Below are 18,805 nucleotides of genomic sequence, written 5' to 3'. Positions count from 1 at the left end.
TTGGTGCATTCGATAAAGCAGAACTTCAATCAATTTAGCGGAGGCTGCTTTAGTAACAAATTGGATGCTTTGAAGCCGAGGCTAGTCCAAGAATTGTCTCTTTAGTTGAGTCTGACCGTTAAAGAAGATATTTCTTAAGAGACATCCTATCTGCTTTACAAGAGGCCAGCCTATGAACAGGGACCTCTATTATAGTACAATAGCGCTTTAGTGGTAACTGCTTAAGAGGCACCTGGTAGGGCATTAAATTCAGCCCTTACTAAATTTTCTCCCATTTCTCTTAAGTCTTAAGAGCTTCAATCCCTAGAGAGTGTGGAAAGTTTGTAGAGTGATCCTTGGGTTATCGTGTTGTATTCGTGGTCTTTGAATAGTTAATTCCTCATCGTTATCCTTGTAAGTTTCTATCTAATGCTTGGATTAATTCTTCTCCAAAATCCCTAGATTTTTGATAGGTTGATTTTGGTATCATGTGAGATGGGAATTTACCCATTGTTGAGGGTAAATAATCCTTGATTATAGAGGGGCGTGTTGACAGTTTTGAAAGTGTGATTCCAAAAGTGGACCCCACATAGGACTTTGACCTGATTTTGGACCCAAAGCATAAAAATGCAATATGGGTATCATTACTTCGTATTAATGCTCAAATCACTATTGTTATAGCATGTCATCGTGCAGAGGCTTCTAGAAAGGGGAAATTTCCAATTTAGCAGATTTTATCGGGCTTTCTTTAACGTCCAGGTGGGCTAGGCTTACCTTTCTCTTAGATTGAGCTTAATTATAGTAGAAATATGATATTATGCTAGTTTTGGATTGGAAGTTAGGACTGGAGATATATTTAGTGTGATTTGGAATATTTAGTCGATTAAGGGACCACAAGTAGGTGTATTTAACTTACTATTGCTTCTTAGGTAGAATTACTACCCTAGGATGCAATGAGGCTTACTTAACACCTTGTATTGGGACAAGTAGCTAAGTGTTTTTGGTACTCAGGCTTTTCATCAACCTGTGACTCAACTAAAACAAAAACTAGTGAAGTAAAAACTAAAATACTGAAAATAAAACCTACCATAAATTTGGTTGCCTTCTAAGCAACGCCTGATTTAGTGTCGCGGAACGACTTGATGTTAGATTTAGATATTTTTCTTCACCCTCTTCCTCCTATTTAGAGTCTATCTTCTCGTTTGTTTTTGACCTCTTGAGTGTGAACTATCTAGGTCAACAACTTTCTCCACAATAGCCTTTTCAGGCTTATCAATCTGCACCACATCAGGCTGGGGTATCTATGTCTTGGGCCGCACAATGAGGAAGTCCTAAGAGGCCTTTGGTGGACTAAACTCCACCAACCACACATATCCCTTTAAATCACAATAATCATGCATAAATCTTTGTAGTGGGAAAACGTGTTGAGTGGTTTGTAAACATGAAAAAATACCTCTTCATCATCCAACATCATTGTGACCGTGCTCTTGCTCACATTTATCAATGCTCCTTTTATTGCCATGAATAGAAATCATAAGATGATCGGTACTCTTTCATCTTTCTAAAAATCTACAACAATAAAATCGGTAAGAATAATAAACTTACCAACCTTGATGAGAACATCTTCTATAAATCCTTCAGGATGGGCGAGGATCCAGTCTGCTAATTGGAGTATCATAGAACTCGATCTCGGATTCCCCAAGTCCAAGGTGTTGAACAAAGTTATAGGCAACAAATTAATGTTTTCCCCTAAATAATAAGTGTGTGAACCACCTCACTGTTACCTATTTGAATAAAGAGAGTGAAACTCCTAGGGTTTGATATTTTTGGGTATCTTCTGCATTACCGAAGAGCTACACTCCTTAATGAGTTCTACCATCTCAACATCCTATAGATTAGTTTTATTATTTACCATATCTTTCAATTACTTATCATACTTCGGAATTCCCCGCAAAACATCTAAAAGAAGAAGGTTAATGTGAAGCTCTCTAAATATGTCAAAGAACTTCTTGAAGCATGCATCCTTCTTTGCTTTTCTGAGCCTCTGTGGGAAAGGTGGTAGTGGTATCTCCTTAACCAAATTAGTAACTTTTTTTTTTGAGTACTCATACTTTCTAAAATTATCAGCAACTTTTCCATCTACCTGTTGAGGAGCCAACTCTACATCTATCTCCTTAGCTGTTTTTAGAGTTTCTTCACTTAGCTCTTTACCATTCCTCAAAGTAATTGCCATTACTTGTTTAGGAGGTTTAGTATAACTTAGAAAACCACCTTGAGGCCTGGCATTTTGTGACTACTGCATTTGCCCCAACTGGTATTTCACATTCTTTTGCAGTACTTGCTGATTTTTTAGTTCAGTAGCCATCCCATTATCTTTTTTAGCATGTCTTCTATGTTATTGATCTGTGTATTTGTTTTGCTGCTACTAAAACTGCTACTATTGGTTGTTGTTCCATGATTTAATTGGTGACTGGGTCTACCACTTTTCATTATAAGCATTCCTGTAATTCATCCTTTGAGCATTACCCATAAATATCACTAACTACAGATATGCACTACACATAGATGCAAAATGACCTCTATTGCCACAAACCTCGCAGCAACCTGTGGTCTGCTGCATTGTATTCACTTGATACATAGTTTGATTCACACTCAATTTTCTGAATTGGTTCATCATTAGGTTTTTTCATGCCTGAGAGTTAAGCATCCAAGGGTATAGCATTGTCAACTTTAATCATGCCTACAATATTTTTCATTGACCCTGTTGAGGTATCACTATGCCAATCTAGATTTCCTCGAGCAATACAATCCAACAAGGGTATATCTCATCATATGTCAACTCTACAACTTGACCACCTATAGCTGAATCTAGCAAAATTTTTGTGTTATGGTCAAATGCCTCAACAAAATTGTGAGCTAGTACCTCATTGGACTATTGGTGATGGGGAAAGCCCTGAAGAAGAGCTTTGAGCCTCTCCTAAGAATGATATAGGTTCTCATCTAGCCTCTAGTTGAAGCTTATAATCTCATTGCAAAGTCTCGCAGTCTTACCAAATAGAAATAATTGGATGTGAAACTTCTGGGCTAAGTCATCCTAGGCTTTGATTGAACTTACTGGCTCCATGTTCAGCTACTTCTTCACTTCCCCAAATAGTTAAAAGTGGAAAATAATCAACCTTACATAGTCAGTTGACACACACATAGGGATAAATATGTCACTTATCTCCAAGAAGTTTTGCAAGTGGACAAGTGGATCTTCGTGTGAAAGCCTGATAAATTTTTCACTGCTGATCAAAAGCTACACCATGTTCTGTTTTAGCTCAAAGTTACCTCCAGTAGCCGGTTTTTGAAAATGGGAGGTTAAATTTGTCGCAACTTGGATTGCTACTTTGCGCACTCTCATATGGCCTTATTGTTCTTCAGCCATTAAAGTTGGATTGCGTTATTTCTCTTAAATTAGAGGGATATAGTAGAGAAGGATAACTTCTCTCCTATATTGTCGAAAGTGTTGCTCAGGTTTGTGGTCAGGTTAAACCAATTCCTGATCCTTTACCAGTTTACTAGCCTGTTAACCTATTTCCTGCAAATTTAATAACAAGAAAAGGTGTAAAGCACCAAAGAAATATAAATAGTCAATCTAAAACTAATATATTTTCTAAATTACGAGACCCCGACTATAGGGCCAAAAACTTGTTGCGCCCAATCACTAACTCTAAATCTCAAGGTATGAAGCCTACTGTCTGCATCGGCCTTCTGCCTACTCTGATTTGCTCCTAACCTATCCTAAATAACCCTAACTCTATTAAAAATCTCCTTAATCAAATCAATACAACAGGGCCTAACCTTAGAAGTGTTAAAACCATCCAACCGAAGAACGACATCTCCTACCATAAAAACCCTCAACAGGCGCCATCTCAATACTCAAATAATAGTTTTTGTTATATGTAAAATTTTCCAAGGCTAAGTATTGCTCCCACTGGCCTCCAAAATACATAACACAGGATCAAAGCATAGCCTCAAATACATGAATAGTCCACTCGGACTGGCCATCAGTCTGCGGATGAAAGATTGTACTTGGATCTACCTAAGTGCCCAAATCCTCCTAAAATGCTTTCAAAAACCTAAAAGTGAAAGAAAAACCATGTTCTGAAATGATAGAAATAGGCATATCATCAAAATGGACTATCTCCCAAACATAGATATAAGCTAATCTCTTAGCACTGAAGGACATCAAAATAGGAAGGAAATATGCTGACTTAGTCAACTTATCCATAATGACCCAAATACCACTAAAACCATAGTAGGTGTGAGGTAACCCACTAATAAAGTCCATGGAAATCTATTCCCATTTCCACTCAGGAATAGGTAATCTCTGAGTCAAACCACCAGGCTATTGATGCTCAGTCTTTACCTTCTGACAACATAGGTAATGAGTAATAAAATCTTCCATATCTCTCTTTATACCACTCTACCAATATTGTTGTTTCAAATCTCTATACATCTTAGTTGTGCCAGGGTGAATAGAATATCTAGAACTATGAGGCTCATGCAAAATCAACTAAATCAATTCATCAATTTGTAGAACACAAATCACAAAACACCCTCTAAATCTATGATGACCCTCTCAAGATCACCACTCAACACCTAATATCATAGGAATCAAAGCTTTCTATCCTCAAACTAACGGTCACGAATCTGCTAAAACAATAAAGGCCTCACCTCAACACTAGCAAGAATACTCCTACAATCTAAAATATCAAGGTGAACCATCAAGTTAGCTAAGGACTGAATGTCTCATGCCAACGATCTTTATGAAACTAAAATACAAGTTAAGCTACCCATACTCACTACCTCCTAACTTAAGGCATCTACTACCATATTCACCTTGCCTGAATAATATAAGATGGAAATATCATAATAATTAAGCAACTCTAGTATCTACGCTTTTAAGCATTAAATCCCCCTGGGTCATAAAATGATTAAGGCTGTGATGATTCATGAAAATATCAATCTCACAGTGTATGGCAAAAAGATAATGCCTCCAAATCTTAAGCAAAAATCTATCGCCGCCAACTCCAAACCATAAGTGGGGTAGTTGCGCTCAAGCACCTTAAGCTATCTAAAAGAATAAGTAATAACATGACCCTGTTGCATCACTACACAACCTAGACCAACACTAGAAGCATCATAAAACATGGTGAAACCCTTATCCACAACAGAAAGAGCTAAAATAGGAGATGAAGTGTCAAATTATTAAGCTTTTTGAAGCTTATCTCACACTCGTCAAACCATTGGAAAGGAACCTCCTTTTGAGTTAATATAGTCATAGTGACAAAAATAATAGCAAAAATCTCGATGAAGCGTCCATAATAACTAGCCAAACTAGTGAAGCTACAAACCTTAGTCAGAGCTATAGGTCTAGCCTAATCACGAATTACCTCAATCTTAACTGGTTTATATAACACCATTCTTAGACACTACATGACCAAGGAATATCACCGACTCAAGACAAAACTTGCACTTAGATAACTTGGCAAATATAACATAATATTACATATACTCCTCACTACTCCTTGAATACACAATGATATCGTCAATGAACACCCAAAATATATTGATTATATTATAATCAACACCCAAAATTGAACCCATCATAATATAAGCATTATCCATAATTGAACTGTCATAATATATATAATCATCATCATAAGTCATCTCATCAATAACATAACCAAATGCATTATAAATAGGTTTCCATCCTCATAATAACCAACATAACCATCAAGTATCAAGATTCATCATTATTACCTCAATACACATTCTTAAAATTCTAAATAGCATAAAGGTTTTCCAAAGATACCACATGTCATAACCAAAAGTGGGTTAATATTCCACTTCTAGTCCTCGAGTTCTATTTTAGGCAAATTTCTAACCGAACTAGGCTTAAGGTATCTCAATCCACTTTTAGATATCAAATGAGCCTTAATTATCCCTAAGATAAGAAATTTTCCTAAAACATGAAAAAATAGGTTAATTATGCCTAATTAGAGTAATCTAAGGTATTCTCATACTAAACATAAGGAATAAAGTCTAATTCGTTCTACGGATAAGGGAATAAGCTAATTATTTCAGCTTACCGTGTCAAAATAGCCTAAAAGCCTCAACTAACCCCAGGTCTTAAATTCCATTACTCAAAACCTAAAACCCATCCCAGAATATAACAATATATCATCCAAATACTATGAAGTAGCTTAATCTAACAATGAATAAACCTAGCCTACCTCAATATCGAAAAAGCTCAACGAACTGCTAAACCTTAGGTTTTCCCATTAGAGAAGGATTCTCAGTATGTCAAGTTATAAAAATCAACATTATACACTTCTATATGAGAATAGGGTTAGATATATTGCACCATTGTGATTCAGGTAAAAAGATTGAATCAAAACCCCATCTGGGTCCCACTTATAAAAATCACATTTTTGAGGCAAACCCAACATTCATAAAAGATCAAGGAATAATAAACCTCAAGAGTGGGTAAAAAAAACCAAAAATATGGATAAATAAAGCCCCTAAGCTATTGGAGTTTTGCTCAAGAAATTATTAAAACCACCAAGAAAAAGGGTGAAATCTTACCTTAATTCGGATGATAATCATGAAAATAGATGTTTATCAAACATCCATGTCACCCACAAGTCTCAATTTTGAGATATACCACTCTTTTGGATTTTTTTCTCTTAAGGTATTGATGAAAATGGGATAATTCATGACATAAGAGGCCTATTTATACCCACACATGGTAATTAGATGTTGCAATTACAACATGTAGGTGTCCAATTGCCCTGTATGGTATCAGGAATAGGTTTGTTGATTGAAACAACCCTTAGTGAGATCACACTATCCCCTTTTCTAAGGGTACCACGATTGCGACCCTTGGTGTGCGATGACTAGCCTATCAGATATTAGCTGAAACTTGTAAATTTTTCCAAGTTTTCACCAAAGCCTCTGGATTCATTCAGAATCCTATATAAATAAATGAACTATGTAACCAGACAAAATTCAACATTTCGGATGAGATAGAATAGTTAGATTTTTCATCCAAGGTCATTTTGATCAATTATGGGTCCCACACCCAAATTTCAATTTTTTACCTTTCCTACCAATAGGTTGAAATAAGCTTGGGTACCTTGAGATCTGAACTAAAGGTATACCGATACTAAACTCAATATTTTGAAGTTGCTGGCATTGTCAAAATTTACATACAAGATCATTTTACTAAAGTTTTTTCCTAGTGGTCATTTGGAATCAACGAAGACTTCAAAATAGGGAATTGTGTCTAAAAATCAAATAAATCATCTAGCAATCAAACTGTTAATCCCAGCAAATCATAAATGACTTAGAGCAGCTATAGAAGTGTTATAACAGCAAAAATAAGCGGAAATTTGAAAAATAACCTGAAGGGTCATTACAAAGAGGGAGATTATGAACTAAGGTAAATCTTAAATTTTCTCATGGTGGAGAGTTTCAGAGAAGAGTAATAGTAAATCTATTCTTATGATAGAAAATTCCTTCTACTTCAGTTTAAGAGTATATTCTACCAATATCTTATGTATTAAAATTATTCCTATGCCAAAGGTGTGAGTTCTCTATACAACCTATATCATGTTTTAACCCTCTATTTTTTATCTAGATATTTTTTATATGAAGGCTTTCATGCCTATTAGGTCGTATCTTATATCTTAGGACTCATCTTGAGTATTGAAACCAATATATGTTATTATTAAATAATGTCACTCTTATTACTAAAGCTCATAGTCTAGTCCCTCAATTGCCCTCCTTATGGTAGGATGATGGTGGTTATGAAAGAATAGTAATGTTTTATAAAATAGAGAGAATGATCTTTACTATAAAATTTGAGTGTGGCTATTCGATTTAAGGTTATAGATAAAGCGGGAAGAGTGAGATAAACTTTTGTTATGTGAAATAGTTATAAAAGGGGTATGTGGTGAAAATCATTGTGAAAATGATTGAGGTAGATGGTTTTTTATGAGGAGAGACATAAAGTGGGCGTAGTAAAGATAGGCTTGAATATTGTGATTGATAGTTACACAAAAAATTGTGTTATATGGCTAGTATTCCATGATTTAAACCTAAGTTTGTTTGATTTTAGTGATTAGATGAAGTAATATTCTTGGTAGGATGTAAAACATAGGGTCCCATAGCTTAAGCTAGCACCTTTTTACTCTGGGTAAGGATTTAACATAAATGAAGTATGTCGTTAGACTCAAACTCATGTAGTTACGTCTTTCACAGTGGAATTATAAGATTGGAAATAGTAATGTGTGGTATTCTTATCTATAAGCATGGTTAAGAAGCGCTACCAAAATTAAGGGGATATAAGACATATCATTAGAGGTGGAGAATTTTTCTATTCTTATGTCCTCCTAAATCTTATTTTGTGTCTCATATCAATCTTAATTAGGCTGAGAATTCCTAAAAACTTCATGCTATACATTTTTATAATCATGTTTCATAGAACTCATGGCCAAGATCATATCTATATCAAGTCTCGCTATCACATGATTCGTGCTTACACAATTTACATGGTGAAGCCATAAAGCTCTTTACTTGTGATGTCTATAGATGTTTTGTTAAGGTAAAATTCCTAATGTGAAGTTACATTCTTTATTCCATACTTATAAAGCTTCAAAAAGTTCCTATCATTCTAGGATAAATGATTCCAAGGGGGAGATAATGTAACACCCAACATTTTTAAGCTAGAATTCAAACCATTATTCCTACATGTGTAAACCCAAAATCCATGATTTATTTTTAAATATAGGGGTAATGATTATTTACCTAGTGTATAAAGTGCTTTCGAGGTGAAGAATGCTAATAGTAAACACTTAGAGCAAAGTTGAGTTTGGCACTTTTGTTATCGATTGAATTTTTGTATTCGATTTTATAAGGGTCAACTTTGAACATGTATGAATTATCAAATATATGGAATTTGGAGCTCAAGACCAACCAAATGAAAAATAATGGAGTAATCTTTCCAACATATCTAATTTTTCCTTAATTTGATACCTAAGCAAAATGTTATGGGCATTTTCGTGAGCAAACCAGTGAGGGTCTGTGATAAGGGCATGACACTCCTTCTGCGATCAACGATATGAATTTGGGCACATCCATATTCTAAGAGACGCTAAAACACACATTTCTCTTTAGTTTTTTAAGGTAAACTAGTCATTTACGTCCTAATTTATCCTATAACAAATACTTACGAGATTTCTCTCATTTTCGAACCTAAATACATAATTCCTCTCCTAACAAATTCTCAAGAATACCAAAGAAGGGTTATTCTCCAAATTAAAGCTCCCAAGGCCTCACATTCAAGTTATTCTTAATGTTTGCTCACCAATTTCATCATCAAGGGTATGAGAAACTAATCCAAGTGTTCATATTGATTTCAAGCTAGGGCTCAAGCTATAATGCTAAGGATTCAATCTTTTCCCTAAATTTCTTTTGTCAAAAAGGCATGTTGCTCATTCCCAAACTTGTATTATACATAGTGGAATTAGTTTAATCAATATTCATGTGTTTTGAAGGATGGGTCTGAAATTGGGTTGAGCATTTTTGGTTGTTATTACTTGAATTATTTTTCCATGTTTTAATTAGATTATTTATGCTTCAATTGATGGTTCTGAGAATGAATTAGTGCATTGTGATCATGGTTGAATGGGTTACATGGGTTTCACAAAAATTGATGAATTTTGGTCTTAGTAATGGAATTAACCTAAACCCACATTATAAACTTGATTTTAAATACAAATATTTTCATAAATTAATTTATATTTTAAAGCCATTGTAATGCATTAAATGATAAATGTGTTAATGGATAAATATGGTTTTTAGAAGCCGTTGGTGGCCATAGTTTTGGATTTTAATGGAACTTTGGAGTCTAATAGTTATATGGATTAGTTTGGAATAAATGGAATAACTTGGAAGCATATTGGTATGAAAATACCAGATTGGTAAATTCCTTAATAAATAACTCCTTGGTTAATGGTTGGTTTATATGCAAACTATTTTAATTTTTCCATAAAAAAATTATGTAGCTCACTGATAAGGTGTAGTCTCGAGGAGGGACAAATATTGAAAACCACATTTGCCAAAATTGAGGGTCTATGTGACGATTGTGTGTGGATGCATAATATATTTTGGACGGCTATCTCTTTGATGTCTATATCCATTTTGCGGTACATGTGTCTAACTTGGACTGGGGCCATTCTGATAGGGGGATCCAAACCCATATAGTATGTGGGTGCTTGGAATATTGGTGCGAGCTTCATAGTTCAAGCTAGTATTTTAAACTATCATGTATCATAACCCTTGTCTCTATCCTGGAATCATATATATATATATGTGTGTGTGTGTGTGTGTGAAATTATGCATGTGGTTTATGAATGGACTTTTGTTAAATAAATTATTTTATCCTTTGTGTTGGGTTGCATGTGAGTGCTCACCCTATTGAAAATTCCCGAATTCTACATCATTTTATTATGTAGGTTTTGAGGACTTTTTTGTTGATCCTATGTAGTGTTAAGTGGTTTGGTACTCCTGTTGAACAGTTGTGAAGTTATAAGACTCCATCATTTGGAAGGCCCAGTCATTTCATTAGGTTCTTTAGTCATTATCATATTTATGATTTTTTTCATAGTTTTCTTTGTTAGTATTCCTAGATTAGAGGCTTTTTAGACAATATTAGGATATCTTTGTTGTCCTGTTTTGACTCTCATAATCTCATTTGGATTTATATATATTCTTATTATCTTGCTTAGCTTCAGCTATCTATTTTTTTTATTATTCTCTTGATGTAAGGATAAGGGGGTTATCTTTAGATCTCGATGGGCTTGAGATGCCTGTCACGGCCAAACCTAAGTTCAGATCATGACCTATCTTAGGTCAATATTATTATTAGCTCCTTGTAGTCTCAATAGGCCTTCTTACGTTGTATTTTTGTTGTTCTTGAACTGAATGAGGATTTAGACATATTATGACTTATTCTAGGCTTATACTCAAAAGGTTCAAGTCTGGTAATTATAATGATATTATTATTGGCTCAAGTATGACCAATGATGATATTACTTTTGGTTGAAGACCAAATTTCATGATATAATTCTCGATTCAAGTTTGGCATATGAGATACTATTTTTGATGCTAGTTCGGTATTGTGAAGTTATTTATATGGTTATGGAACTAGTTAGAGTCTGGTGTTTGTATTTTGGGAAGATCCATGGCCTTAGTTTTGAAGTTTGGATGCTCTATAAGTTTATGGTCAATGATTCTTCTTGATTTCATCCATCGAGCTTACGAGGGCTCGCATTGGATTATTTACATTTATAACATCTTTTTGGTTTATGGGGCCCAGTTATGATAAAAATAGTTATGATCTCTTAAATATTATTACTATTATATCGATTGTTTACTTTCAGCATTTGGAGCACTATTCAAGGTTTGCCTTTTTCCCTGATTTAGTTTATTATCTCGCATTTTATCATATTTTTGTAACAATTCAGCTTTGTCGGCCAATGAAGCCTACAGAGTTCCCATTGCTTTATTACTCAGATGACATTTTTGTACCCTTTTGGTGTGTATGCAAAAACTTGTTGCCGCCATTGATGTGGTATTAGTGTAGGTCAAAGTTTGGAGATGAAGTGAGCTCTTGGACTTATAGTTGACTCTCTCCTTCTTTTATTTTGATGGCCTTTCTGTTTTGAGGCTATTGTATATTTGACGTTGATAGTACTCTTATTCTTTCCTAGAGGTTCTTGTGCCGACCTTACGACGTCATGGGATATTGTTACTCTTCTCTTCATTACTCGTTAGTTATATTATTATTCTTGTGTTTTATGGGTTATAAACTAATTACCTTCATAATTCTAACATTTATGCTATTTTACACCAACTAGCCTATTACTTATCGTAACGGTCTATGATTTGGTTTACCTTCTGGTGGTATAAAGTAGGTGTCATCATGAATCAAGAAATTGGGTAATTACAAATACTAGGTCAAGAGATATTGTTCCTCTTCTCATCATTTCTCTTTAGCTATGCCATTATTTTTGTGTTTTATGGCTTTTAATTATTACTTTTATAATTTCAAGATTTATGCTATTTTCCACCAACTAGTCCATTACTTGCCGTTCTAAGTTGTGGTTTGGCTAACCTACTGGTGTGATCAAGTAAGTTCCATCTTGACTTAAAAAATCAAGTCATGACAGGGTTATAGTAGGTGTCTTCATGACCTGATAAATTGGGTCATAACACATTCATCACCAGTTAGAGTCATCAAAGGGGTTCAAGGACTACGCATAAGTTCTTGTAATACAGTTATTACTGGCCCACCATTTGTAAAAATTCTCATGTCTATGTTAAAGCTTGTTACCAAAGTCAAAGGCAAGGAAACATCTCGCACAGACATAAACTTCTAATGATGACTATTCTTGAGCTCGGGTTGTTTGATGTTTGGGGTATTGACTTCATGTGCCTGTTTGTGAGCTTAAATGGAATGAAATACATATTTGTGGTTGTTGACTATGTTTCCAATTGGGTGGAGGAAATTTCACATTGAAACAATGAAGGTAGGAGTGTCACAACCTTTTTGAAAAAAAAATATCTTCTACAGATTTAGTACAGCCCGAGCTATCATTAGTGATAGGGGCTCATACTTTTGTAATCAACTATTTAAGACCTTTCTTTAAAATATGGTGTAAAACAGTTTGGAAACAACTTATCATCCTCAAACAAGAGGGAAAGTTGAGGTTTCAAATTGAGAGATCAAGTCTTCCAATAAGAAAAACTAGGCTAGAAGGTTGGATGATGCATTATGGGTCTACCAAATAGTGTTCAAGAATCTTATAGGTGATTTACCATATTAGTTGATGTATGGAAAATCATGCCACTTGCTAGTCAAACTTGAGAATATGACATTGTGGTAATTAAAGAAGCTGAATTTGGAATGAAGTGCTGCAGCAAAGTTGAGAATCAAATAGATAAAACCTACCAAGGATATGAGTTCTTTTGGTTTCACAGACTATAATAGATAGATTATACAGGACTATTTTACTATTATTTCTCCTTTTATCATGTTCTCTCCAAAAAATTTAGTTTTACGTGGTCTAATAAATAAGTGTGCGTTAAGCTTTCAAAAGATCAAGGCTTTATTAATTTTAGTACTTATAATGACATTGCCTTTAGAAGTTGATGGTCTTACCTCTGATATCGACTAGAGGGGGAATAGGTAGGATGGATGAATACAGTCTTCAGACTTATGAGAGATAATCTTTGAACAAGGAAAATATAATGTTTTATCATGATCAAAAGATTGAACGCTGATGAGTGGTAAATTTACCACTCATTAATGCTCAAAATCGTGCACACTACTATGATTTAAAGGTGTTACTGAGATGAATTTATCATTTAAATGCACTAATTCTCACGTTTTATAGGTATAGGTGATGGGAATAAAAGAAGTGAAATGAGCTGAGAAGAGATCAAAAAGGGAAAAGTTAGTACAAAAGTAGGAAAAAGTAGGCATGTGTGAATTTTGGAAACAAATTAAGTGGTCCATGGTAAAGAGTTTGGTTAAATAGTATGTTGTGGATGTTCAAGTAAGGTTTAGTCAATTTGTACCCAAATGATATCAAACCCCTTTCCTGAACCTACGTTACAAGCTCAAAAAAGCCCTTGGAGATCTCTAACCAAGTGTATTCATTATAGTGGTGATTGAAAATAAGGGCAAGCATATGGTATGATACTTGTTATCATTAAGAGATTCTTTGTAAGAGTGAGTGTTTGCACTTAAATCCCTTGTTTCCTAATAGATAATTAGTTGTGAAGGATTTTGGATTCGAGAGGAGGCATATAGACTAATTAAGTTGGGTGAAATTTTTCATCTTCCAAAAAATGAGACAAAGCAGTATAATTAAGTCGCTATCGATAAGGAGTCACTACTAAAGAGTTGGTGATTGCTGCATTGACTATTCTTTATAGTCTTTTGCACCCTTGAAAATTGTGTTTCATGTGGAAGGAAGTTGTGAGAATAGCTTTGCCCATGTTTGAGAGGTACTTGTTGGTGTTAATCAAGTCTGAAGTCATTGTGATTATTTGGTCATTTAAGTGGGATTACAAATTTCATGGACTCATTGAGTAAAAAGTAGTGTTTCTTAAGGACAAGCAAAGGTCTAAGTTAGGGGTATTGATGAGTGGTAAAGTTATCACTCATTGAAGCTCAAATTCATGCACACTAATAAGATTTAGAAGTGTTAATGAGATGAATTTATCATTTGAATGCGCTAATTCCCATGTTTTGCAGGTATATAGGTGATGGGAAGAAAAAAAGTGAAAAGATATGAAATGAGACCAAAAAGGAAAGAGTTAGTGTAAAATCTGGAAAAAGCATGTGCAGGAATTGACCCTCAGTTACCGTGATCACGGTTTGAGGTTTGCAATCACGACAAGTAAAGGTTAGTCAAGACGGCGATCGTGATGATATCACCGTAATCGTAGGTCCTGCGATCACGATCAAGCTTCAACGATTACGAGTGCGCAAAAAATAGCCCAAGGGTAGATTGTCATTTCTCATAGCTGGTTCCAATTATCAATAGGCTAAAAACCCTTTCAATTTTTGGATATCTCAAACTAGAATTTAAAGTTTTTTCTTTGTAAAATCCTACTTATTTGGGTAAGAATATTGTGCTTAATTTTTCAATGAGTTAGTTGTAATTGAAGTTAAATTGAAGAATAATCTTGCTTGCATCTTCAATGGAAGCTTTGAATGGCCATTTTGGTATATTTCTTTCCTTAAACTTCATGAGTAGCTAAACATTTAACATGGAATTATGTTGAAATAGGGTGAAATTATGTGTGGGTTTTGATTATTAAGTGTAGAATCTTGGTTAATGATGGTGGGTTTTATTAATGCTTGCTTATTGAGTGAGAATTTGTGGTTGAAAACTCCAAATTCCCAAAATCTCACATCTTCCTTAAAAGAGGGATATTAGTATGCTTATGGATCCTATATCATCCTTGAAAGGGGGATATGTATGTCAAGGTATTAGTGAACAATAGTTAGGTGTAGCTTAGTCCTTTTTATTATCTTAGAAATAAAGGTGGATTGAGAATTTGCTAGATCATGGATATCTTTCTAGAAATAGGGATGCCCAATTAAATTGGTGGATGTGTTTGTCATACCCATGGGGTATCCAAAAGGATCCATGGGTGATATTTGTGGTGCTTCGTTGAAAAACCATCCAAAACCCCTAACCTAGCCTACTCACAAAGTCATTAACTAGCATTTGTATTTGATTATCATGAACCCATGCATTATTTCCCCCTAGGAAGACATAATCCCAAGACTTATCTCATATTGAAATCTTATCCACATTTGTTGCCCTTAATTGGTAGTTTGCGTAGAGTGGTAAAACAACCCTTAAAACCATACCCCCCCCCACCCCAAATTTTAATTTATGTATTTCATTTTGTTTACATTTCGGGTATATCATTAGTAGCTATAACCATTCAAAAGATTTGAAGACTGATTCTACTCTTTGAGGATTCGACCCCAACTCGAGTTGGGTTATTATAATTGAAAATGATCACCTTACCCATAATTCATTGAGTAAGTTGAGGGTGATCAAACACAAAGAATTTCACCTAGGAGACTCAGTCTCGCTATATATAATTTGAGACATCACCTATTTATTGGCATGTTGAGCTCTAAATAGTCTAGGCCATTCACTATGGGAGAGTATTATCACATGGTACAGTTAAGATAAAATAGGATGAGGATGTACTATTTAATGTAAACGATCAACGTATGAAACACTACGTAGGAACTATAGAATAGATGAGGTCATGTGAGAAATTAGACCTTGCTAACGTCTGAATAGTCAAGGGAGTTGGGTCGTGCTCCGACTTTAAATCTGGTGCTTCATGGAAAGAAACTGATGGGCTAGTTAGTGAAGTACAAGTAACCAACTTAGCCACATCATGTTGCAATGTCAAATCAAGAACTTCATGGGAGGAAACCCATGTTTCTTACTTTATCATTTATAGGATAATGTTTGCTATTGGTGCAGGGATTGTGCTGAAAAAGAACATGTTGAACTGTACTCAAGACTGAACCCATGAGAGGATTATACAAATTTAGAATAATTCCACAGTTGTGGGTTTAGTCATTTGAGCACATCCAATAAAGTTATGAAGGATGAAAATTTAGGAGTTATCCTGTGATGGGTCACCACAATCGTACCTAGATGTCATGCATCATCTGATTACTCTTGTAGATTAATAAATTAGGCATTGAACCTAAAATTAAAAAACAATAATGGTCACATATCACTATATCACTTAAGCTTTATTGGTTCTCAGGTAAGTTTTCTTCAACCATCTTTGTATGAGAGGAAGATAGGAGTGTGACTGGTTTCGCGATTGTATACTTGAGCTGTCCAATTAGTTTTTTTAGTTTAATTAAATAAAAATTGTACTAACTCAAAATGTATGTATAAAACCCTATACTATCGACCTATTTGACCTAAACCCTCATTAAAACTCATTCCATACTAATTGGAATGATCTAAACAGTAAGAGGCAAAAAAACACCTCAATTTCATGTACCTTAGCTACTTATCACCGCAATAATCTCTTTAGCACTCAAATTCTTAAAGAAGAATTATAACTCCATATATATGTGTTTATTATCTATTAAATCATCTACTGTAATGGCTAAAATAGTTAAATAAGTTCAAAAGATCAGTACTCAGGCAAAAGGTAGTTGACGTGCTCAAACTTCTAAATAAATACCAATGATGGGGAAATCTGAGTACCCATTTGTTGTTGAGTACCTTCCGATAATTTTGTAAGTTTTACAAGATTCCATGACACAATATATGATCATTAGGTTTGGTTATTGTGGGATACCAGTGTCAAGTCTATAGGAGCTCATCATACGAACACATTCCATGAGGAAGTCTGAGTACCAATGATTGTGTCTTTATTACACGATTATAGGAAGGGTCTTCTATTGAATTTCTTGGGCTTTTTAAATATCTCCAAATATTGATTCTATCTTTTCTTAATAGACGTACATTGGCACCAAAGGCACAAAAAAGTTGTAGAAGGACTTCTCCAAGAAGAGGGCACCTAAGGATATCCCTCCGAACTCGGAAAGTGAGTTCGACAGCTCCAGTGGGACTGAGGTGAACTTCTCTATTAGTTTATATAATGAAGAACATTCACCTCAAACCATGATAAAGTAGGCAAAGAAGAAGGAACAATTTAAGACCACAACACTAATGGCTTGGTAGAAAAATCCACCCCCATCAACCTTCCCAATCTAACAAGGGATGGCAAGGTACCCAACAAGATGAGAGTGAGTAGAGAGATTATGAGAGTTCTCCAGAGGATGAGGATGAGGATCATTCCAACCCCAAATACTCTGAGGGTGTTGTTGGTGCTCTACCTTTCATGGGCTTGCATCTAAAATTATGGATGGTCCCTAATGCAAGGGACTATTATATTGATGGGTATCACTAACAAACTAGGGTAACAAGAAAAGAAGTATTTAGGAGCCTCATGTTTTATATGAGTCGCTGCAAAAAGTCCTAAAGTTGGTGTAGGGATTTAAGAGGTATGAGATGGGGTAGATGAGAAGACCTCTATGTAACTATGTTAGAGAGTTGGTGCATGAATGTTTCATCAACTACACGGTAATACTAAAGAATATGAATATTTTGGGGAAGGAGAAAGATATCAAGAAGCATCCCAGACTTGAAATCATCCATGTTTGTGATAGTGAGGTAGATATCTCCTTCAAGGCCATCTAAAGAGCCTTGTTAGAGAATTATTTGATCCTACTGAGGAGACTCAAAAGTATGAATTCCGGAAAACAGACTTTAAGAGGGTGAAGATGTTGAGTGTTAATGATAAGCTTATGCACTACAGGTGGCTGGCATGCTACATTGATAAAGCAATTGAGAATTCCCCATGGGTCAACTGGGCAACAATTTACAGGCATTATTTAATGTTCACCACTAAATCCTGGAGGTCTACGATGTGTGTAACGCCCTGAAATCCCATCTCGAGACGTCACACAGTGCGTAAGGCTACAAGTAGCCCTATGCTAACCCTTTGAGCCTGTTACTATTTCTAATACTTACTTTAGAATAAATAAGGTAAACACTAATAAATTATTATGTCAACTATAATCCAAAATAACTAGAAATAATGTCAAAAAAGAAAAAATACTAATAGTCTGGAACACAATTTCAACTAACAGTCTAGTCTGAAAAAGCCTCCACTACTTAAACTGGAGAGCTATTGGGACAAACCCCCAATTGACTTGCAATGATCTGAAAGTAAAACTCAAAACACTATGAAAATAGAAAAGCTACAAGTATAGGTCCTCAAACCTTGAGGACTCACCAAGGATAATGATGCAGATAAGATGCTCGGAGATCACTATTACTGCTGGGACTGAGCACCTGAACCTACATTATGAGACAATGTGGCACACAAACGTGTATGTGGATCAGTATTTTGAGGATGTACTGAGTATATGGGGGTGTATGCATTAATTAAGACAATAGTATCAATCTTAATAGAAATCACGCATACAACTATAAATGACTCGCATAGCTTGAATAAAACTAAAAACTGAATGTCATAAATTATGTATAATAAGGCATACATTATCAATATCATCAGTTGTTATATTAGTTCTAAAACCCATATTATCCATCTTATTCTCAAAATAGGTAAGCAAGAG

This window comes from Capsicum annuum, chromosome 4, assembly GCF_002878395.1.
Source record: "Capsicum annuum cultivar UCD-10X-F1 chromosome 4, UCD10Xv1.1, whole genome shotgun sequence".
Lineage (NCBI taxonomy): Eukaryota > Viridiplantae > Streptophyta > Magnoliopsida > Solanales > Solanaceae > Capsicum > Capsicum annuum.
The sequence above is the reverse complement of the archived record's forward strand: the minus strand, read 5'-3'. Positions refer to the sequence as shown.